General features: G+C 41.7%; 1 protein-coding gene and 1 non-coding gene across 2 annotated transcripts in view; one reads left to right on the forward strand and one right to left on the reverse strand.

Moving 5' to 3' along the window:
• Bmper (BMP binding endothelial regulator) overlaps positions 1–24,105 on the forward strand; it is a 246,973-nt gene that overhangs the window by 193,917 nt on the left and 28,951 nt on the right. The window lies entirely within an intron of this gene.
• On the reverse strand, positions 13,629–13,773 carry LOC115064903. Its single transcript, XR_003844726.1, has one exon. It is a non-coding gene; the product is annotated as a small nucleolar RNA SNORA48 (small nucleolar RNA).

The following is a 24,105-nucleotide window of genomic DNA, read 5'->3' on the forward strand; positions in this document are numbered from 1 at the left end:
AGCTTCCCAGTCAACTGCCTAGGCAGGGCCATCACCGTCTGGCAGATCTGTGTGGGGTGGGTCCAGAAGCACCTCTCCATTTCAAAGTACATTGGGATGGGTAGGTTTTCAGGGTAGGGGATTCCCAGGGACGTCCTTGCCTGGGCTCTTGCAGCCTAGCCTGCTTTCTTTCATTCAGTCTGCACCGGCTCTGCTAGGAATTGCCTCCCATGTAGAAGCAAGTGACTGCAATTTGGATGGCATGAGATGGCTGGAGGCACCCAGTCTTCAGTGGAGAAGAGAGGCAAGGAATACCACTCGTGCTTGGTCAGTGCTCTTAATTCTATAGAGTGTGTTAGGTAGACTCATACTTCTCCCAACTGCTCGTCTCTGTAAACCTCATCTAGCAGATGTATTTTAACTTGCGGCATGTGGCCTACAATGGGAGCTGTCAGGGCCATTGCACCATGTAAATCCCAGACACATTTCTGTACATCCGCAGAGCTGGCAGCATATTGCGAGCATGCCACTGGAATAACGCAGTCCCTTGTCTGGCTCCGGACTCTCTTAACAAAGCCTTGAGAAGACAGGCTCAGTTTGGGTTGTGTCCCTCCTCCCTCTGGATGGCATTGGAAGGAAACTAAAAGCACCCGAGAACCTGCCACAGGCAATCACACTCATGCTTAGAATCCAGGTTTGTCTCAGGGCCAGCTGGGGATGGCTGGACCCACCAGGGATGAGAACAGTTTGATCTTTAACTCAGAAATCTAGTTGTTTTTTCCAGTGGGAAATGTAACAAGTTTTGACATGTAGACCCCTCAGTGAGTGAAGGCAATCCCCTATGAGCCTAGACTGAGACAACAATTGAATGTTCAAGTATATATACCTTTTCTAATTTCAGTTAAAGAAAAGGGACGTGTAGTTTTTCAAGTGTTCATTTAACCTTGAAGTGAGTTAGGTTAGTTATTTCCACATGTACTGGGGACACTTTCATTCAAACTGAGAGAATTCTCATCGCTGCCTTTTAGTAGACCAGGTACTAGAGCAGTAGGATTGGAGACCGTTTCGGTTTCTCCTAGGGAAGCCAGTCTGTAAAAAGCGAATAAGCACGAGACTTTCGTGTTAGCTTTGAGTGCCACAGCCATGAAAACCTGCCTTCCAGATGGTTCTTCTTAGCACGAGATCATCACTAAGTAGGCCTGGTCACGGGTGCCACAACAGGAGGTGTGCAATGATCATGCCAAGTAGGGGGCTTGGCTCAGGGCCAGGGAGAAACAGAATGGGGGCTCCAGCTCTGCCGCAGGGATGGACAAGCCCCATACTCATCAGGTAGCTCAGGATACTCCTATGCACTCTCAGTGTGCACCTATATCTCTGTCTGTATCCATACCTTGTGTGTGATTATGTGCGCTGTGTACTTGCTCTTAAGGGTTCATGTAAGTTAAAACAGGACAGTCTCTTAGTCATGTTTCTGCCTTTCTTTTTTTTTTTTTTTGTACTGTCTCTCACTGAACCTAGACCTCACCATTTTGGCTAGACCGCTGAGCCAGCAAGCCTCCAGAATCTGCTTGTCCCCACCCCAGGGCTCTTTTGCTGGAATCTTAGAGATTATAATTAGCTCCACCTACTTTTCACACCTTCCTCAACAAGTAACAACATCTAAAAAACTACACACAGGGGACTTCTGCACTGACTGTCCATCCATTCAGTTAGGTGACCTGCCTGAGCTTTCCACGTCTGGGAAGTGGGACAAGTAAGAACTGTCCTCAGAGAAGCTGTGGGACCCAGCAAGATGACAGTGGAGAAGCCTGTGATCACGTGTAATGGGGTCCAGCATCTCAGATCGCTTGACGGATTCTTTCCTTACTGCTCTCATTCCCTCCCTCAGAGCTCAAGCCCTTGCTGAATGGAGACAGCAAATCCTTGAGCCTGGACTGCAGTCATGGTATCACAATCTGGACAATCCAATGGAATCTTGGGCTTAATTGCTTTTGGATTGCTATACCAAAATACTCAAGCCGGGGTCATTTATAAACAGGTGTGATTTATTTAGTAATTCTCTCCTGGTGGCTGCTATTATTGCCCACCTTCGTTATTTGGGTCAGGCCTCATGAGAATTGTATCCAGACTGTGTAAGCATATTGTTTGTGACTTCATAGGGTTTCTGAGAGCAGGATGGGTCATGGGGAGGAGGTGGCCAAGAGGAGGGCTAGACCTGGTCCACTTTTATAAGCTTAACTTTGATAAGTTTCCATAAGTCTGCTGTATAGATGCAGGAATGTTATTTCTCTTATCCCCATCCCAATCTTAGAATCTGGATGACATTTGCCCTGTTTCTCTTTACTCTCCCCACTCCAGCCCATCTCCAGCTTTACGGCTCAGAACTGGGGGTGAGGTGGGCGTTTGTAACTGGAGTCATCCCTGTACCGAATGAATCTCCAGGATTGTGGCTGTGTCCCAGACTTTTAGAACAGGCAGAGATAATGACGGGGCTACAGGAGCTCAGCCATTCTGTAAGGGTTAAGGATTCCTGGAGATGATCTGGGAGAAAATACATTGGGGTAGATGCTTGTTGCACATGAAGGCAGGGAGTGGGAATAAAACAAAAAACAAATAAATAAACAAGAACCATAGGCAGTGGGGGAGCAGCTTCAGCTTCTTGGGGAAAGGAGCTCCATTACGATCCTCTGAGTTCAGTGCCTACTCCACAATTCTGAAAAAGGTAAAATAAAATTTAAAGCATCAGAAGAGTAGGGAGAGATAGAGAAGCTTCTTTGGCTCATGGGATGGGAAACTGATCACCCTGAGAGCATAGCCCCAGCACGAGGCAAAGGCCACAGAGCGAGGCACTCCGTGGTAGAACCCAGGACAGGTGGACAGGAAGCTAGGCACTCCGTGGTAGAACGCAGGACAGGTGGGCAGGAAATAAGATGAGGTTGCTAGAACAAGGCCTCTGATGCAATTACTAACCAACTCCCACGATAAGACATCAATCCATTCATGCAATCAGGGTTTCTTTGACTCATTGCCCCCTATTAGCTCCCAACACTACTTCACTGGTGATTCAGGTTCCAGCATATGAACTAGGGATGGGGGCGGGTGAGGGAGTTGTGCAGGCAACGATATCTTAGAGAGTGTTCTTCATCAACCTTCTGTGCCTGGTCATCTGTTGGATCCTCTCGTCAAAAACTTTAAATGACCCTCTTACTAATTCTTGAACTTGGCCTCCATGATTTGTTTTCAAATCTATCCTGCCTAATTTTACTTATAAACAGTTCACTTCTCAAACCTGTAGTTCAGTAATACAGGCAGGCTGAAGGGCAGTAATAAGGGCAGGCTGTATTGAGCCTTGAACCTTTCACATAGGCTCTTCTCTGCCTTTACAGATTTTACCAATCTTTCCTGGTTCAGCTTGAATTTCATGACTTTTAAACCAAGTCTCATTTTGTTCACCAGAGACAATGTTTCTCTTCCCTTTAAAGTTTTGCTATTCAATGTTCTGTGAATAAATAAAATACATGCCCCATTGTTGGGGTAATGTGCTTGTCATGCAAGTATGAGGGTCTGAGTTTGGATTCCCAACACCCATGTAAAAAGCCACCCCCATTGGCATGTGCTTGCAATCCCACAGTGGGAGTAACAGAGACAAAAAAATGCTCCAAGCTCACTGACCAGCCAGCCCAGGTGAATTGGTGAGTTCTAGATTTATTAAAAAAGAAAAGAAAAAAAAAACCAACTCAAAAGATAAGATGTAGAAGGATTGAGGAGAAAGCAGAGGGTATGATTTACATCATGACTATTAGAAAGGAGAGAAAAAGAAAAATGGAGGGAGGGAGGGAGAGAGGGAGGGAGGGAGAGAGGGAGGGAGGGAGAGAGAGAGAGAGAGAGAGAAAGAGAGAGAGAGAGAGAGAACCTACAGTCCATCTGTTTCAGTAGGCTCTACCTCTTAACAGTTCTAGTGCCTTTCTATAGTGGCAAGGAACAATGGACCAAGCATTTAGAACATTCTGCTCTATATCCAAACTATTGCACAACTCTTTCATGAATTGCTAACACCACTGGTTTGTCTGTTAACCCAATTACCCAATTATCTAGCTTCTTTTGTGGTCTATAATCTGAATTTATTTGCCTTTGTTTTATTGCCATTCATTAACTAAAAGATGTGAGTGCCACAAAGTTGAAGATGGCAGACACTGATACTCATATCCCAAGCATGAGGTTCCAAGGAATTGGAGACTTCAGTAGTTGTTTTGATATGTGAGACATGAATCATAAGGAGAATAAATCTTTCCCTTAGAGCTCTGAGTTTTGAGCATACATGAGCAGTCAGTAGGGCAAGGTGACATACAGAATTTTCATCTCAATTAGAAGCTAATTGGGACAACTATTAACTGAGCTGCATCTGCAAACTAATTTGTCACCATATCCTCTGGACTTTGCAATGCTAATTCCTGCAGACTCTGATTTCTGCCAAACCCTAGCTCAGCCTGACATCCTCTGGAGACTAAACTGGAACAGGGGCAACTGGCTAAGCAAGCCATTCGGAGTGTTATGTAATTTGGACTTCGATTTAGTTTTTTTCGGAAGTAAAATAGAAATCCAACACCAACCCCAGCCCAGGTGTTTTTCTCCTCTCTCCCGTGTTCTTGTCATTAAACACTAAATCCAGGCAGTTCTGCTCTCAACTGTTTTCCAGGGGGATTCCTTTGCATTTCACGTCACTGTGGGCCTTGTCTGCTGGAAGCTTTGTGACATATGCTTGGTGCTTAGTTTAGGAGCTCGTATACATTTGAGTTTCTGGTGTGTTGATGTTTGCTAAAATTGAGGCTCACTCAGATCCCGCCCTTGTCCTTACTGTGTACAATAGAAGCCTTCCTAGCTGGGCTCAAGTTCATCAATAAAGTATACAGAGGATTGCTTTCTCTTTACAAGATACTTGTAGTAATTATGTGGAATAATACATTTAAAATACGACATACAAATTCTGCAATGGGTAGATGTTCAACAAATGTTTGTAAATTTTAAAACTGTTGTATAGACTGTTGCAAGTTTTAAAGGTAGGGGATAACCCCAAAGAACATAAACAAGAGAATTCAGGTTCTAACCTGGATTTGCAAGATTTTACAGCGACTTAAAAACACCAGTGAGAGGTCTGTGCTGATTATTTGTCTATCAGAGAAGTTGCTGGGTAAATGAAGATGTTCACCCTCATTATTCTCAATGCACAGGACTTCCGTGGGAGCTTACACTTCCTACTGTACCGTTGTGTCCCTGGCTCAGTTAGGAATGGCTTTGTGTGTAATCTGAGTTAAGTCCAAGAGGCATGTTGTAGAAGGCCTGGGAAACACTGTCATGAATTGTTCCCCAGGTGAAAAATCACCCTATCCCAGGAGCTGGTTCCTTCGTAGTTCTGCTTTTAGGTCCATGTTCTTTAGTGTCACCTCATGGCCATTAAGCTTGCAGGGGAAGTGCTTGTCTGAAGGAATGTTTGAAAACATCATATGTTGAGTGAAGCCTCAATCTATCACATTGAAATGTGCTTGGTATTGACTCCCTGATCGCAGACTCCCAGAGAAGAGTGGCTACTGCACAATTTTAAATTTCCTTTCAGTCTTGCCTTTAACCTTTAGCAGGAGTCTCGATTAGAAGAATTTTCTGATTCCCATAGTTTCCATCTGTCCTTAAAAAAAAAAAAAAAAAAAAAAAAAAGAAAAAACCAGATGTCTACTGCCAACCTAGTTTTACAAATTCATTTTACTTAATCTAATGGTTCCAAGCATGTCGCTACTTAAAAGATTTCTCTGACTCTCACGCACTTGGCTTTAGCCAATATGACTAGGTTCAGACTTTTCCAGTTGCTCAATTTCATTTTTGTCCTTGCAAATATCTTTCTCCTGAGAAAGGACTGCTTTCCCCCTGGCTTTTTAACATTCTGCAGACTCCTGCTGACAGTTCCTCTTCCTTGAAGACAGGTAGGGGCAAATGCCATCCAAGGAAAACCTTTGGCCACCCCAGGAGCTTTCCAGATGGGCTCATACTTCCTATGATTTGAAGCTTGGCCTGAATTTGAACCCTGGCTCTGGGCTCTGTTGGCTTGTGTGTGGGATGGACTCACTGGCTACACATCCATTGGCTCTGCACTATAGTTTGCCTTTTTATTATCTTTGGTCACTTCATAGTCAAAAGACACCTGGCTTTTTAAGTACAGAGGATGTATTATTTAAGATTGTCCACCCCTGGTCAACACACGACAGCAACCACTATGTTGAGCTTTCCTTTTCACCGTGCTCTCCTGAGTGCTGTGGTGTTGGAAGTGAGGGTACCTGGCAGGAGGGAGAGAAGGATAGTGGATATGAAGGTTAGTTTTAGCTTCCTGTTTGGTTGGTTAGTAGAGTATGGAGAGTGAGTGCCAGATTGCAAAGCCTCCAGAGCCTTCAGGAAGGGTCACAGTGATGAGAACAGCATCTGGCCAGCTGGTCTGGAAACACAGAAGCAGCGTTTGTCACTTTCCCCGTCGCTGCTCTACGTGATTTCCGACCTTATATACTGCGTGTTCCTGTGATGTTTGGACATCTGTACAAAAGGATTTTGGTTGTAAAGTTTAGTCCTGTCACTTGGAGATCCGGGATGAGCTGTGTTGGAGAAGGTTTCCTATAGGGACTGAAGGTGCTGCCTCTAAACCCCCAAAGGAGTTTTCCTAACCCAGATGGGATTGTTTAACAATTTAGAAAGTAATGATTTGAATGAGAAACGCAGCCAAGTTGCATAAGGTGGCGGTGGCAACGAGTGTGAAGAATTAGGTTTGGGATAACTGCTATCCAACAGGGTGTCAGGAATTGTGTAGAGCTCCAGGTTAAGGTGTGGGAGAAACTTTACAGGCCCCGTGGAAAGAGAAAAGGGCCCACTCACTGCTAGCATGGTTTTCTTTAAGATCTTTCTGTCTTTATAAGCAAAGCAGTGAATCCCGGGATTTCCACAAGATAGACTGATGCTGAAATCAGTTTCAGGGACTTAGTCCTGTTAAGAACCTGTTGGGAAAAATCACTGTAGAGCGACAGCTTTCTATTATTTCTTTACAGCGTTTATGGAATCTCCTGCTGTTTCATAGAATTTCAAATGGGAACTCAGAGACCGTTTTCCTGTCCTGGGTTATTAGTGGGGGTTTTCTTCTGGTGAGTCTTGTCCAAGGCTGTGCTCCTACATGGCTTTGCACCAACTCCTTTAGTTCAATCTAATGTGTCCCCAGTTTCCGCTCTATGGATATGGTTTGTCTGAATAATCAATCAGATGTGTTTTGCTCTTATCCAGTTGGGTTGTAAAGCCTTTGTTGACTGACCACAGTCTGAATGTTACAGTCATTTGGAGACAGTTGGGTGGTCTATGGAAAATAGGTTTCATTGGACGGTAACTAGGTGGAGTGAGTCTGGATTCTAGAGTTTGGTTTGGATCTCAGCAAGCATAGGAAGTTGATAAATATTTCCTTGGTAATCTGTGTGAATTTCATGTGCTAAAAGCCTTTTGTTAGACCCCTAAAGAGAAAATAAGTTATGATAAAATTATGGTCTGTGGGAACTGCTGTCAGTTCTAAAATGAACCTAATCATAAGCAGCAATGATTCAAGAGTGGACATAGCTGTTGTCATAGAATTTATGGGAACTTTTGTGTTCTTTTTAGGTTTCTACTTTTAGGAGGGTTATATAGAATTAATATTTTTCCCTTTTAGTAAATTAAAATGCAAGCTCAATATGTTTCAAAATGTATTTTGAATGCTGTAAAAATTTAGAAATATGGGCAGTGGAAAAAATAACCACCATTCCACCATGACAATTGGATTTTGCTATTTGGAGATGTGCACAGATGTGGCTACACATACACTCTTGTTTTACATCAGTCAGATCAGGCTATACTTATTCTCTATAGTCTATCTTTGTAGTATTATTTTAGATGTCTTTAATATTTTATTTTTGTTTCCACTTAGGAAATACCTGCATAGAATATGTCATATACATGTCTAATGTGATTTATAGATATTAATTGTTGGTATGAATACAGATGCTATATGCTATATATTTTTAGCATTTTGCTAATGACCAACTTTTAGATATTCTGTGATGATTCTAAGTATTATTTCAATGAACCTTACAGAGAGGCTAATTCTCATTTTGGGATAATTTTTCAGAAGATGATTTCCAAGTCACACATATCACATGGATACCTTAATACTTGATATCTAGAAAGTACAACTTAGAAAAATACATTTTTATAGATATTTATGTTTTGCATGCCACTTATTGTTTTGTTTTTCAAGACAGGGGTTTCTCTATGTAGCCCTGGCTGGTCCTGGAACTTTCTCTGTAGACCAGACTGGCCTAGAACTCACAGAGATCTTCCTGCGTCTGCCTCTCAAGTGCTGGGATTAAAGGCTTTCACCACCACCAGGCATCTTTGCATGCTATTTAAATACATTTTGTAGATACACATACAGTGAAATATATAAATATCACTATCTTAAAAATGCATATTAAGCTGGGCATAGTGGGGCACGCCTCTAATCCCTGCACTCGGGAGGTAGAGGCAGGTGGATTTCTGAGTTCGAGGCCAGCCTGGTCTACAGAGCGAGTTCCAGGACAGCCGGGGCTATACAGAGAAACCCTGTCTCAAAAAACCAAAAAAACAAAAAAAAAAACAAACAAAAAACAAAACAAAACAAAAAAAACATTAGATCAAGCAGCTTGCTTCAGTTCTGAAAAATCATCCTAGAGAAATTTATAGAGTGTGTGTGTGTATGCTCACACATTTATAATATTAAATATACTGTCCCAGAAAGACCAAACTAATTGCCAATGTTATACTTTAACCATCAACATGTGAGTATGTGGGCTCATTTAGAACATTTTTATTAAACAGGCAATGAAAAACTTAAAAAAATATTCAAAATAATAAAAAGTAAATTTTTAAAGTTTATATTTATTTGTTTTGTTTTATTGAGACAGGATCTCACTCTGTAAGCCAGGCGACCTTACACTCATTGCAACCTAGGCCAGTCTTGAATTTGTGAAAATCCTCCTGCCTCAGCATTTAAGAATTGGATTCGAAGGTCCAAGATGTTATGCTCATTAAAAAAAAAAAAGAAGACTTTTCTACTGATGGTATAGGCCTCCTTTTTTTCTTTTTGTCTGTAAGCGTTTTTAGAGATGTAAACTACTTGTCTGTTTGCAGTTAACTGTCATTTTCCCTTGGCCATTTGCTTCTCTGGTTGCAGTCGCTATTATTATGTGCAAGTGTTACTTTTTGGGGTTGTCAAAGATATCTACTTTTTTCTTTGTGGTTTATGGCTTTTCCTTTGCATGTATGCTTATACCGGGCTTATATAACATTATGTATATAAAATATACATATTTTTCAACTACTTTTATGGTTTCCTTTACCTCATTGTACATTTTTAATCCATCTGGAATGTGTTTTGATCAGTGGGTTTTTTTACTCAGTTGCTTAGAATACTCTCAAGGACTTACAAGCATATGCTGTCTGTGTGGTTTTGGAATAAACAGTACGATGCAGCATAAAATCATGGGCTTAACAGCAATAATGATTATTTCAAAATTAATGTGTATTAAGTTCTCATGTGCCATATAAGTTTGCCAACAGTTCGTGTATGTTGCTTTACAAATCAAATGATAAGCTTGGTTTAAAGTGCCCTGTGCTAATCCAGGTGTGTCATGGCACACGCCTGGGTATGAGGCATAGCCACCTTACCACAAGCATGGCTTCTATGACAGGCTCCTGCTTGTCCTTACACTCTGCTCTGGGACAGTGGTCTGGCTGATGCCACTGTCTCTTCTATTCCATTGTCTCCTTTTAGTTTCTTCTAGATCCTTTCTACAGTGTTTTGCTTTGGTTTGTTTTAGTGTGGCTCTTTCTACGAATGTGTGCGGCTACCAGCGCCTCAGTTTCTGACAGCATTTATTGACACGATGGGCATTTTATTGGCTTTCTGCTTTTAATCTAGAAAATCCCTGCATAATAAGCTGGGTTTCCATTTTTAGGCAGCTGTCTTCATGTGGCTATGCTGCATAGCGTCGTCTTATAATCTCTACCACAGGCAGCACCATCTGCGTGAGCTTTCCAGGATCACAGGAGTTTACCTCCAGCTTGGCCTGCTGTAGGCTCCAGGAATTTAGCTCTCAGACTCTGCTGGAATCCAGTCAGCCAAGTTTTCTCATTGGCCTTCTATTTCTGCTCTTCAAACTAAATTTAACTCATACATTGTCAGGGCATGGGGTGTTACATTCACACGGTGGTTCTTGTGCATTTTGCCTTATTTATTGGCCACTAATAACTCAATTCATCGATTCATCAGAAGGATTTGCTGTGTACTTGTTAAGTACCAAGGCCTGCACTTGAGTTTCAGATAGCAGGGCACATCAAGGAAAGCAGTAGGTTTGCTGTTCTCACCGACTTGATGGTGCAACGGGAGCGGAGTGGGGGAGCGGGGGATACTTTAATTATACAAGTAAATGTCATTGCAAATTGTGACAAACAGTCCAAAGAAAAGGTGGAAGGAGTTATGCAGTCCCTTAGTGCAAGGTCTATAATCTCCTGGGCCACAGGGAAGGTGTCCTGAGGAGGAGATGTGGGAAGGCAAGGCACGCCACAAGTGGAGGGTAGAGCAGGGGGACGCACATGCAGGAGCCCCAGGGTAGAAAGGCACAGAGTGGATTTCAGAGCTGAAAGGAGACCAGGCAAGAGCTGAAGACAGTGGGCAAGGTGAGCCTGGTTAGTCACATCTCTGTGTGCCAAGTGGCAAAGGCAGTCGCTAAGTCACTATCTCTCTCTCTTAAAAGTTACCTGCTGTAGTTTCTACATGATACAAGTTTTAACTAATGTATGACCCAGCCGCTCAAAAGCTTGTAAAATACTTCCAATATAAATGGTCATTTTTACAAATGGCTGTTTATCAAGAATTTCAGGGTAGCAAAGATGAAGGGGCTGCATCTATCTTTAAGGTGCATAGGACCATAATCATATGCACAAGTGACATAGCACAATAATTCACAGAGACAGTAGGGCAATGTTTTAGGAAGTCGCTGATGTACTGAGACGGGACTTATTCCCTTCCTTCCTTCCTTCCTTCCTTCCTTCCTTCCTTCCTTCCTTCCTTCCTTCCTTCCTTCCTTCCTCTCTCTCTTTCTTTTTTTCATCCTTTCTTCCTATCTTTATTATTCTTTCTTTCTTCTGTTCTCTCTTCTTTCTTTCTTTTTGAATGACATTGAGATCTAGCTCATTTATATAGCTACCCATTTAGAATCATAGTTCAACCATCCATCCATCCTATATTCACAGATATTGCAAACAGCACCACCCCCTTTAGAATGTATGTATTTTCTCAATAAGAAAACTTAGGTTTTAGCCATCCCCTCCAACCCTACACACCTACTTTTTGCCTACATACACTTCACATTTCCATGCATTTCACTTCAATGAATTCGTATATCCTTCTTATGACTGACTCTTTACATCTAGCATAATGTTTTCAAGGTTCATCCACTTTTCAGAAAACTTTTTTGTTGATTCTTTGTGAGCTTCATATCACCCACCCATCTTGCTCATCTCCCCATCCCCTCATATCTGTCTTTAGCCTTTGCAACCTCCCCCCCACCAAGATAAAACACACAAACCAAAAAAACCACCACCATCATCAACAACAAAAAGCACAGAAGACATCTCATCATAGAAGCTGAAGATGTCACAGTGTGTCACACAGTATATCTGATGGTCCACACATATTCACTTGTGAATGTTCTTGCCATGAGTCATTAGTCTGGTTCAAGATCTTTGTCTTCTGTGACACCACTGATATTGGATCCTCATTGGGCCTCCTCCCAATTATCCTATTATTGCCCTATGTCATGGAGATCCCACATGGAGGTTTGGACCAGCAAGACTGGCCCTTTCACACATTCCAACCCTTCACAGATGATATAAGTTTTGGGCCAATTCAGAGCCCTGGATCTGGGCCTCAGTGGCAGCTGAGCTGGTCAGCGGGCCAGCTCTCCTTCATCCACACTACCAGGCCATGCTCTCCAGCACTGTTCAGACTAGGCTACTCACTTCTACCATTGACGGAATCAGGGTCAGCCTTCCTGTTCTCCTGCTCTTGGGGCGGACTTACCCAGTACCTGTGCCTCCAGAGTCAGCTCCACTGTGCTGCTGAGTCAAGCTTCAGCATCCCCCTCTCCCAAGTGGAGCTGGGCCAGCTCTCCAGCTCATATTCCCTTGGGGCTAGCTCACTTGTGCCCCTCCGCCAGGACCAGATTTACTTTGCTGCTCAGGCAAGGTGCAGGGCTTGCTTTTCTTGAGTGCTGCAACCACAGAGGGGCAGGGCCAACTCGCCAGTTCTCATGACCCCAGTGCCAGTTCTCCCAATGGCCACAGGTGATGAAGTCCCAGTTGTGGGAGGGCATCACTACTGCACCCAGGCCATCCACAGCAGATGAGTGGTGAGACCAGCTCTCCCTCACTCTGTCCTGGTGCTGGCTCACCTGCTTCCCCTGTACCATTGACCAGCACTATTCTGCTGCCCAGGCAAGGTATGCCCAATCAACCGCCCAAGTGCTGCAGTTAGCAAGCAAGGGACAGGGATGGATCTCCTATTCTCATGACCTTGCTGCCAGCTCTCCTGACTGCCACAGGTGGCAAGGGGAAAGGGGTGCAAAGCATTACCTCTGTACTCATGCAACCAGTGACAGACTAGAGGTGGGGACAGCTCTCCCATGCTTTCTCTCTTGAGGCTGACTCATCCGTGTCCCCTCCCATCACCACGGTCAGTTCTGCTGTGCTGTCCAGGCAAGGTACAGGGCCTGCTCTCTGGAGTGCTGCTGCTGAGGAATGGGGTCAGCTCTCCCAAGCTCATGACCCTGTGAGTAGCTTTCCTGACTGCCAAAGGTGGCAAGGAATATCACCTCCCTGCCTATGCCACCCCATCACAGACTAGAATCAGGGTTCGTGCTCCCACACTCATGCCCTCAGGACTAACTCCTTCTGCTCCTCTATCACCCAAACCATATCCACTGTGCTTCCTGAGCAAGATATGGGGTCAACCCCCGAGTGCTGCCAGCCATGAGAGAGATGGGGCCAGTTTTCCAAAGTGCCACATCCAGTTCTGCACAGCCTCTGGACGTTCATGTGGTCTCTGGTAGCTTCCCCGACCAGGGACATCCCTATGTTCTCTAGTGGTAATATGAGCCACACACACACCAACTCCTACTACTGCCTAGCCATGGACTTAGACATGGAGAGCTCCAGCTGGGACCTCATCATGCCTTGGTGGCAGAGCTGGCCACTCATAGCAGGCTACCCCTCTCCACCCTTGAGTCTCCAATTCTATCTCTTATCATAATGCTCAAGCTGTTCCTCTTCTCTTTCTGTCCCATGTGATGAGCACATATTAGCACATTGTAGTGGCTCCCACTGCAGGTGGGCCATGCAGCTGGCAGGCCCCTGGGCAATATTCTCCATCCATGCCTACTGTGGTGGCAAGAAAGTGTCTATGGCTCACCTGGGCCATGTGTTGAAGTGCAGATCTGGGTGGCATCGTGGTCCGGAGGTCTTTGTCTTCCTCCTCCTGTGCTGCCTGGATTTGATTTGATTTGTATGGTCCTAGGCATATGACAGCTTTGGCCACCAAGCCAGACATCAAGCTAGGATGAACAAAGGACAGCCATCTGCTCTACCCCTGACTGATATAAGAGCACCACCACCAACAAGGCGGTTGTTTGCCCATTGCTTGGGGCTTGGGGAGAGATGTTCATCCACTTTTAAAGCACATGTTCTTATTTCATTTTTAAAATATAGTCAAATAGTATTCTACCATATAAATACAATACACTTTCTTTGTTCATTATCCAGACTATTTCCACCTTGTGGCTATTATAAATAGCAATGATACGAAGGATTAGGTACACATATTTGTTTAAACATCTGTTTTTAATTCTTTAGGCTTTATGTTGGGCTACATGCTTAGTCATTCAAAGAACTTTTAAAATCTTTTCCAAAGTGGCTTCCATTTGCATTTCTTTTTTTTTCCCATTTGCATTTCTACTAGAAGTATCCGAGGGTTTATTTCTGCCTCCATGGTTTGCCAGCAATTGCTAATATCTGACTTTTTTGATTTTAGTCTCCTTCATGAGGCCGAGATGGTCATCTTTGCTTTGTAAATAATGACGTCAAGCACCTTTTAATGATCTGATATTAAAAAGTAGTGAATGCTCTTTAGCCCTGGTATCAAGGGTGAGCTGATAATTAAATAGGATGTAAATGGGCAAGACCCTTCTCATCTTTCTTCCCACCAGAATCCTACAGTCAGCCGTTGGATGGCTGCTTGGATGGAGGCCGGCCGGCTGACTGTGCCTTTCTTCTTTCTGGTAAATGTAGCAGGATGATGATTTCTAAAATATAATGTGATTTTAAATCTGAGTTTTCTTTTTCTTATGCAATGTACTTAATGAATCTTGTGTTTATGGAGAAAATAAGCAGCGACCTTTGTGAGACGGATCTGTGAGGGGCCCAGTGCGCTCGTGGCCCTCACATCCCAGAATGCCTCATGCTTTAGAGATACAAAATTATGAAAGTCCTGAATGCATTTTCAAAGAAAAATGTACAACAAAGCCCATCAAAACAGAGAACGAGTTTGCCAGTAATCAGTAGTGAACTCTCAAAAGGGAGTTGGAATGTTCTTAAGCCACTACTCTGTAACAAGTCAATAACAATTCTTGAATAGTTAAGGTACAGTTCACATGTCATCTACTTTTAGGTCTTTGAATTATTTATAAGTCAGTGAAATGTCAGATCCTTAGTTGTAGTAGCAGTTAAATTGCCTCACTCATAAATGGGAAGTTATCTCAGAAACTTCCGCAGCTCTGAAGACCAAGTTTTGCTATCTCCGTTTGTCAAAGCCATTGGCTCTGAGGCCGCCTGAGTCAAACAGAACTTAGCTGATACTTGCATCAGGGTGCTCGGAGCAGTCATAAGCACTGACCTCAGGTCCCCAGAAGGACAGATCAAGAGGCTCTGTCTTACTGCAGGCCCCTAATAGATCAAAGGTCACCTGTAATAGGAAACAACCAAATGAGTTGTTATGTTGATAATCACTCTCTGTAGGCAGTTTCTCTAAAGAGAGACAGTAACGGTCCCCCAGCCTAGAATCTTTATCATAACCAGAAGAAAGATATTCTGAAGCACTGTTATTACTTTGTTTACTACTAGTATTTTCGGGTTTGCCAGCTGTTATTCAATACCCTGGAAGCTGTACGTCCCTGAGAAGCCTTTGTGTAGCATAAGCCAAACTTACTTCAAAAATCATTTTTCACCCAGAAACAGAAGGTTGGGATAGAGGAGATTCTGCCAATTTGGCAGCAGGGAGGAGGCAGAAAGGCCAGCAAAAGACACTCTGCTAATGCAATAAGTGCAGGCCTCCCGGGGACGAGAAAGCATTTTCCATAGCATTTACTTCTTGTGTTAAAGACTTAAGCATAAACCTCTGAAAATCCCTGAGAACTGAGTTTCTACCTCGCATCCAGCCCTTTGTCATGGATTTCCTGTTTCCGTTTTCTTGGTGATTCCTTGAATTCATTTATTCCATTCCATTACAAACGTGGAGCCTTGGAGGGAGGATGATTTAAAAGAATTCACCTCACTATCTTTAGCTCCATACTGTACCTAAGATCAACTGCTTTGAGGGGATGGGAGAACATTATTTTGGGTGAGTGGGAAGATGTCATGTTTGATATTCAGTAAAACCCACTGCTAGGACAGGTGGGTGAATGAGCATCATGAACAAGGTAAGAATGACAGCTTATGTGAGCTGTCCGTTTTAGCTAAGAAACAGCACCCTACCCGTATTTAATAAGTGTCTTCCTCAGTGTGTCTGTGCAGACACACAAGTTAAATTAACATGAAACTGAGTAGACTTTCAGGAAAGTAGTTAGCCTCTGTAATGAGGACTGACCTCTGTCAAGCCAGAGCGAGTCCTGACAGCAGCCTGCCTTTGCTCATCTCTTTTCTGGATCTCCTCTTGGGCCACCATGTAAGTGTGAGAATTGTCAGCCTTTAGAATATTGTGGGCACACTCCATATAAACAGTCCGCCACCCTGTATGTACAACAGGATATGAACCTGTACCCTGATGGGAACCCCTGTAGGGTATAGGGAGCTCAGGAATACTGATTGGGTGATGCATCTTTAGATGGGATGGCTGAGGCTGAAGTCAGTGAGTGATGTGTTACACATATGATGTTCCAGTGTGTATGCTAGGTCAGCCTCAGGGTGCCCACAGCCAAAGAGGACTCTGCGGCTTAGAGGACACAGAAGGGATGGACATCTTTCAATCAATCACCATTGGGTGTCAAATAGTTGGAATCATATCATGTTTAGCGACCATAGAATTTCGTATTTCCCCTTTTCTCTTAGCAAGATTTTGTTACTGGGGCTACACAGCCTTACTAATTCTTAAGTATTTAATCAAACCATTTTAACCATTCAGGGGACATCTTCATGGGCACAGATATCTGACGCTTCCTAACTGTACCTGGAGATCAGACAGCAGGCACATTTTGTTTTCTATGGGTAATGGAAGCTGGAAAGTGGAATAGGAAAAGATAAAATTTCTTTTATCGAGAGCACAAAAGGATAGAATACACAAATCTAATCCAGTGACACCTTGAAAAGTTCTAAGTGGACTGGTTTTAGAAGTCGAACGGTCTCAAATTCAGTTTTTAAAATGCAGTTGTGGATGAGGTGGCCAGAGGAACGAGTAACAGGAATTGTACATAGAATTTGAAAATGCAGATATGGAAGAAATAGCCAGCAAATTTGTTGCACTAATATCGGAAAAATAAAAATTATGGTAAGATGTTTTATTAGACATAGTAGCTAATAAAATGCTCTAGCATTCGTGTCCTTCCCTAACAATGTTTATTTCACATTTATTTCAAAAATCATTCAAATTACATGGAGACTACAAGAGATAGCAAAATAATCTCCATGACCAGAAGGGAGTACATGAAATACTTTAAATAGTAGCCATGAGTTAGAAGTGCTGTATTATCTGTGATAAATAACTTGTCTATTTATTTGTGATAAATAGACATTGTTTAAAGTGAGCTGACTGGCGGCATTGTATGCTCACCCCCTGAAGACCTAGTACTGTATAAGAAAAAGGAAGACTGATGAATACCCAAGGCAGGAAGGCAAAGGGAAGGATGTGTGAGGGCAAAGGACAGCAAGAACTTGGCGGGTGAGAGGGGACACAGAAGGGAGAACACAAGGGAGCGAGTGCAAAGAGTATGTGAAAATTCCATGCCCCCCTTATGTGCTCACCTAAAACACTAATTTAGAAAATAATGATCATTTTTAAAGGTTATATTCACTACAATATGATTCACATAATTTAAAGGTCATATATAAAATAATATTATTCACATAAATTTAAAATGAAAGAATATCATATAATTTGTAGCTACAACAATTACATGTAGTAAAATTGTATGATGTTATCCTCTTAATGATTACCTACTGGTAGGTAAGCTGTAATACTTTAGTACATTGCCCTTGTTTAAATTACATTACTATTTAACATATGTATATAAATGTATAATTATATAATATAAATTTTACTGCACTCTTTAGTAATTAAATTTATTATAAATCCAGGATAATCATTTGTCTTTGAGCAAGAAAGAAGAGAATAAAAATAGAGTAGGAAAGGCCAAATATATTTGTTATACTTCTGATATTTCCATTCTTTTGAAAATCTAGATCGGGCCCATAGGTGCTTGCAGAAACTGAACTGCCAATCAAGAAGCATACACAGGATGGACTAAGTCCCCTAGACATACGTAACAGATGTGCAGCTTTGTCTTCATGTGGGATCATGCTCCCTAACAACTGGAACAGAGACTGTCTCTGGCTCTCTTGCCTGACTTTGGATCCCTTTCCTCTAACTGGGCTGCCTTGTCTAGGCTCATAGGAAAAGATGGTCCTAACCCTAGTACAAGTTTATATGCAGGTTGATATCCGTGGGAGGTCTCTCCTTCTTTGAGAAGAAAGGGAGGGGACGCTGTGGGAGTGAGAGGAGGAAGTAATTTGAATATGAGCAAAAGACATAGTGGTTGCGTATCTAATTCTAAAACTGTCAAGATGGGGAGGAACTTTTTAAAGTTGACCAAATGATTTTGGTTGTCTATTCAACCTGTGCTAAGCTAGATGTCTTCCCACAGAAGATAATAGCAAAGTTGAAAGGATACAGCAAATTCTCCACTCAGGTCCCTCTCTGGCTTACTAACAGATTTACTCCTCTTCTCTGTATACTTTCCATTAGGACGGGGACTCAAAAGTTGTTCATCCTGCCAGACTCCTTAGCTATACATACGCTTCTTCCTCGATGACTACTCTGTGGTCTCCTCTTGATGATCTCCTCCCAGCTCTATGAGATTGAAACTCCATCTACCTGCTCAGCACCCTGCTTCCTCGTCCTTGCATAGTAGATGCTGAATCGCAAGGGAGTCCATGAGTGACACATTAGATCATGAGGAGTGCGAGTGTATCTTGCATAAAACTACCTCAGCATGAATATATGGGAAACTAGGCAGAACAAGCCCATTGGTCAGTTGACAAGATGCCACTCATTACTTTGCAAGTACTCTATAGACATCTTGGAAACATAGATGGGAAAGCTGATTGAAAAAAGAAGCCAGGAGTTGATGGCAAATACCCTTAATCTCAACATTTGGGAGGCGGAGCCAGGTGGATCTCTGAGATGAGGGTGAGCCTGGTGAGTTTCAGAACTACAGAGTGAGTTTCAGGACATCCAAGGCTGAACCAAGAAACCTTTTTTGAAAAACAAACAAACAAACAAAAGAGGAGGAGGAGGAAGAATAGAATGAAACAAACAGTAAAAGTATAAACTGCTCTGTAAAAATCAGCACAATTGATATTTTTAAGGCATGAGAACCCAATATTCATTTTTATTTATTACAGATAACCTCTAGCTATTGCATAGATGAGCAGTGGTATATGTTATTATTGCATGACCCACACATAGTTCCTAATTTTTCTTCCATTTTCTTGCCCTTTGGTCTTAGGCCAAATTATCCATTTTTGAAGTTCATCTTTATTTGTAGACCATATTCATGCTAATGCTAAGTATTCCTAATGCACTGTTTTACAAAACCAGTCTTTATCTTGTCCCTGCTGATGACTTGACTTCTTTGATGGTTGGTCTGGTTTGGAAGTGATGTAGGGTAGAACCATGCCTGTTTATTCCCAGTGCCAGGAATATGCTATTTCATAGATACTAAGTAATGGCTTATAGCTTGACAAATGACCAGTAGATGAGTGTCTGACTTTGGACATAGATTTCATTTTAATTTATGAATAAGAAAATGACATATTCCCTTATGCTATTAATTAGAATCATTATCAGCGACATCTCACTAAGCTGATTTCCATACACTTTTGGGATTCAATATGTATTTGGGGGAGTCAATAATCATTTAAATGTTTTTTCTCCTATGTGAAAATTATTTATATTTAATATCTACTATACATGCATATCATAGTATAACAAATATATTTTGATACTAGCACATTAAACATTATAAAATGTAAAAGTTTAAAAACAGGTGCGATAGTAAGAGACAGGAAGAGAGATCTCTCTTTCCTTCTGTCCTGGTGGGTTAGCTTATGGCCGGGAATCATATTTTATGATTTCTGAGGCTGAGGTTCTACCTGAAGCAGGGTAGGGCAGAATGTTGGACACTACTGCCTCTTAAACATGGTTGTACACAGAATTCCATGGAAATTTTGGTAAGATGCTTGTTCGTGGGCCCAAGCCCTACCTTTCAAGATTTTATTTTAGTAGCTGCAACTATGCCCAGTAACTTGCTTTTCTTTTATTTTGGGGTGTGGTCACTGCTGGAGTTACATGGGCTACAGTCAAGTAATTCAGATGTAGAATAGTGCCCCTCATATTTCTATGTACATTCAAATCTGCTGAGATCCTGTCAAAACAGCATGATTTGGTGATTCCAGATGAGGCCAAGGCTGTATGTTTTGAATACAGGAAGCATAGTTCTGAAGTCAGCTTCTAGCTGGGCCCTTAGCCCTTAGTAAAATTTCCTGTACATAATCCAGTCCTTCAGAGAAAAGTCAGGAGAAATGGACAATGCTTTTGTTAGAGAGAAATTATCACTAACATGGAACCTCTTGTGGCCTGTTAGCAACCCTTAGTTATAACTTCCCCATTCAAGAATTTTGCCTCTTCTCTGATCTTTAATTGTAGGATAATTGCAAATAAAAAGCTTTGAGGGGAACGAGTACAGTTCTTCTTTTCCTGAATGGTTTTGATAATGGCTGAATTGTTCATTTCCCCCTTATGTTTATGATATTTATATAGGGATGGTTTTCATCTAAAGTCTGAAATACAATCCTGTCTTAGTATTTACCTGATTCTTTGCAAAAGCTGGGAGGAACATGTAATGTTCTGATTCAATTTCATAGAAACTCTTCAAAGTGGTCTATTACATTCTTTAGTATGGTATATTGTTTTTGAAGAATGTTATGGAAGTGTAAATTACAAGAATAAATTATTTTGGTGTAAATTTAGAGGAAACAGGTTCAGAATGTGACCCTTAAAATTTACTTATCCAGAAATAGAAGAAAATAATTCCAGATTGGAAAGCTATTTAGTTGTAGAGCACTGTTAGAATTTGCTCCTTTATTCTGAAGGATTGAGTTGATGATGGCTAAAGATTCAAATGAGGAATCAGTAGCTTCAGGTTTAATCTGGAAATAAGGATTAGGGGCTTAGTATCTGAGCTTGGTTGGAGAAAGCATCAGTACTAGGGCTAAAGGTTTCTCTGCTAAGGTTCAGTACCCAGAGATGGTCCTGGCCAGCACTTGCAGTGGAGTACCATGGGAATTTCCTGATGTCCTAGCTAGCCACAGAGGAAGAATGGATAAGAATCTCTCCAGGCTGCAGCCTGGATCTCAGCCTTGCTTGAAGCTCCCTCGTGATTCTATATCACAGCCGAGAGCAGAGCAGGGGACTGCCAGGTCCCTCTTGCTTCTCCAGTTACTCATTAATCGTGTTCTGGCTCCAATATGTTTTCTTGGCCTGAGCCAGATTCAGAGAAGGGTTCGCCTCCTCCCTTTTTCTCTGCAGGTCTACACCCGTCTTCATTAATTAAACACATTTGGATTCTCTTGTGTCTTATTCTTTCACTAGAAAGCATTTCTTAACCATTTCCAGCTAATTAGAATTCATGTTGGTGTTTTGGTTTGTTTGTACTTAAAATCACTTCTTGTATTTGAAACCACATCTTTTAATCTCTCCTGTTTCCTAGGAGGCTGCTAAATTAATGCATCTTCTCATTTAATTATCTGTGGTGCCTAGCATCTAATTTAGTGCTAGCGCATAGAAAGAACACAGCAAGAATTTTTTCTGAGTAAATGGTTCATCTCTTCCCATAATTCTCATATTCAAATATTCCATCAGTTTCCAAAACTTCATACATAAGCTCTCCAATACACTCAATATCCCTTTCTTTGGCTATATCAGCAATCACCGTGGCCTTGTTGTAACCTCAGTATCTTTTCCTTGCTACCATAATGAACTGCACCCTTTTTCTGAGGTGTGTCACCTTTCCTTGATGGGCTTGTGGGCCCCCCACCATTATACAGCCAAGGAATATTTAAAGCATTTTTGTACAACAATGAATTAACAATTGTAGCAATTAAGAGGAAAGAGGCCATGAATTAAGAGCAAGAGAGGGCGCTGTGCCTGTGAAAGTGATGGGAGAGGGAAAGGGGAATGGTGTGATCATATTTTAATTACAAAAACGCAAATACGAATATTTAAAAACAGAGTATTTTCCACATTGTTCAACTCTTATTCTTTTCACATCAGTAATATTTATGTAATATGGAACTTTAAAAAAATTTATTTATTATTATACATAAGTACACTGTAGCTGTCTTCAGAGAAGAGGCTGTCAGATCTCACTATCAGTGGTTGTGAGCCACCATGTGGTTGCTGGGATTTGAACTCAGGACCTTTGGAAGAGCAGTTAGTGCTCTTACCCAGTGAGCCATCTTGCCATCGCAAATCTTTCTCTTTCTTTCCTTCCTTCTTTCCTTCCTTCTTTCTTTCTTTCTTTCTTTCTTTCTTTCTTTCTTTCTTTCTTTCTTTCTTTCTTTCTTTCTTTCTTCCTTCCTTCCTTCCTTCCTTCCTTCCTNCTTTCTTTCTTTCTTTCTTTCTTTCTTTCTTTCTTTCTTTCTTTCTTTCTTCCTTCCTTCCTTCCTTCCTTCCTTCCTTCCTTTCTTCCTCCCTCCCTCCCCCCCCTCTCTCTTTAAAGAGTTAATTTATCTTATGTATATGAGTACATGGTTGCTGTCTTCAGACACACCAGAAGAGGGCATCAGATCTCATTTCAGGTGATTGTGAGCCACCGTGTGTTTGCTGGAATTTGAACTTTGGAATAGCAGTCGGTGCTCTTAACCGCTAAGCCATCTCCCCAGCCTCCAGAACTTTTAAAAATACAAAATCGCATGTCTATTTTATCCAGAAGGAAATCCTCCATCTACAGACACATACTCTGCTTGATTCAAGTTCTGTGTGTCTAAAGTGTGTTTCATGTTGCATTGAGAGCTTGCTTTGTGAATTCCCTAGACATTGCTGCTCCTACTCAGGTGTCATTGGCCTTTGGGAAAACTATTTTTAAAGCTGCTTCTCTCCCTTGCTCCCCTGAAGTTCCCCAGTTGTGAACACATGTAATTTGTAAACTACTGAAATTATAAGCTCTAATTTTGAAATTTTGTGAAAATTATTTTTAGTATTTGGGGAGCTCAGTTTTAGAAGCTATAATTTTAATAATAATGACGGTGGTGGCTTTGAACTTACTGGCATGCCTTGATCATTTCACCTCAACCCTTATGCTGAGGCAAGATATTCATAGTACTAAATAAGCATTTTTGTTTCAGTTTTGTTATGTCTGACAAGCCTTAAAGATTAATATTAAATTTATTAAAGAATATCCATTAACATGAGTGTACTAATGTTAAATTTTTTTTCTGTAAATATTTTTATTTGAATCCACACTTGCATTCCAAAAAGGAACACTGCTTGGTAATGCTATGATTTCTGTAACATGGTGCTGGATTCTATTTAGTTATATCTTATATAGTATTTTTAATCTTGTACTTATGAAAAGTTAGCATTTATTCCTCTTGTCTTTGCTGCCATTTTTATATTTTGGTAAGACCTCAATTCCTCCTCACTATATGTGACCATTTGTGCCATGTAACATGCATGATAATTCCCTAAATTAAGAGCTTCCTATTATTTCCATCTTCAGAGCTCAATAGCTTGGTATATAGCCTATTCCCTCTGATAAGCTTCCTGTCTTTGTTTACTTTCCAGATTCTTTCAGGAATGCTCCTTGTTGATGACTGGCTCACAATGAGGTCAAACCAATGGTTTATATTGTCACTTCTGTTGATCATTCTCCACCTTGGTGTTCCCATCAGACTGTTTTCATATCTCTGCTTCAACATACATCAAATGGCAGTGACATTCTCTTTGTAACCATTTCTCTAGCTTATTCTTTTAAGGAGATTTCGAATTCCCACCATTATAAATCAGGTCTGAGCACAATACTACTACATAGTAAGTGCTCAGGAAAAGCTAGTTAATCAGTAAGCAACTAAAGGAAACTCAAGCATAGGTTAACCTTACTCAAGTGCTAGACTTCGTGATGTACTGCACATATAGCTGTAGAACCACAGGGAGAAATAGGCTAGTTCTCTCAGTAATGTTTCACTGCCTGCCTATGCCTTGGCAGGACCCCCAAACATGCATTTGAATGAGTCCATCTTTTATATTTCTTATTGTGGCGTCATGGTGGCAGGATGCTTTCTTTAGATGCAATGGATTTTGTCTTAGTTAGGATTTTTATTGTTGCTAAGAGACACTCTGATCAAGGCAATGCTTATAATGGCAGCATTTAATTGGAGCTAGCACACAGGTTCAGAGGTTCATGGCAGGAAGCATGGCAGCATCCAGGCTTGGTG

Source organism: Mus pahari, chromosome 10 (assembly GCF_900095145.1).
Source record: "Mus pahari chromosome 10, PAHARI_EIJ_v1.1, whole genome shotgun sequence".
Lineage (NCBI taxonomy): Eukaryota > Metazoa > Chordata > Mammalia > Rodentia > Muridae > Mus > Mus pahari.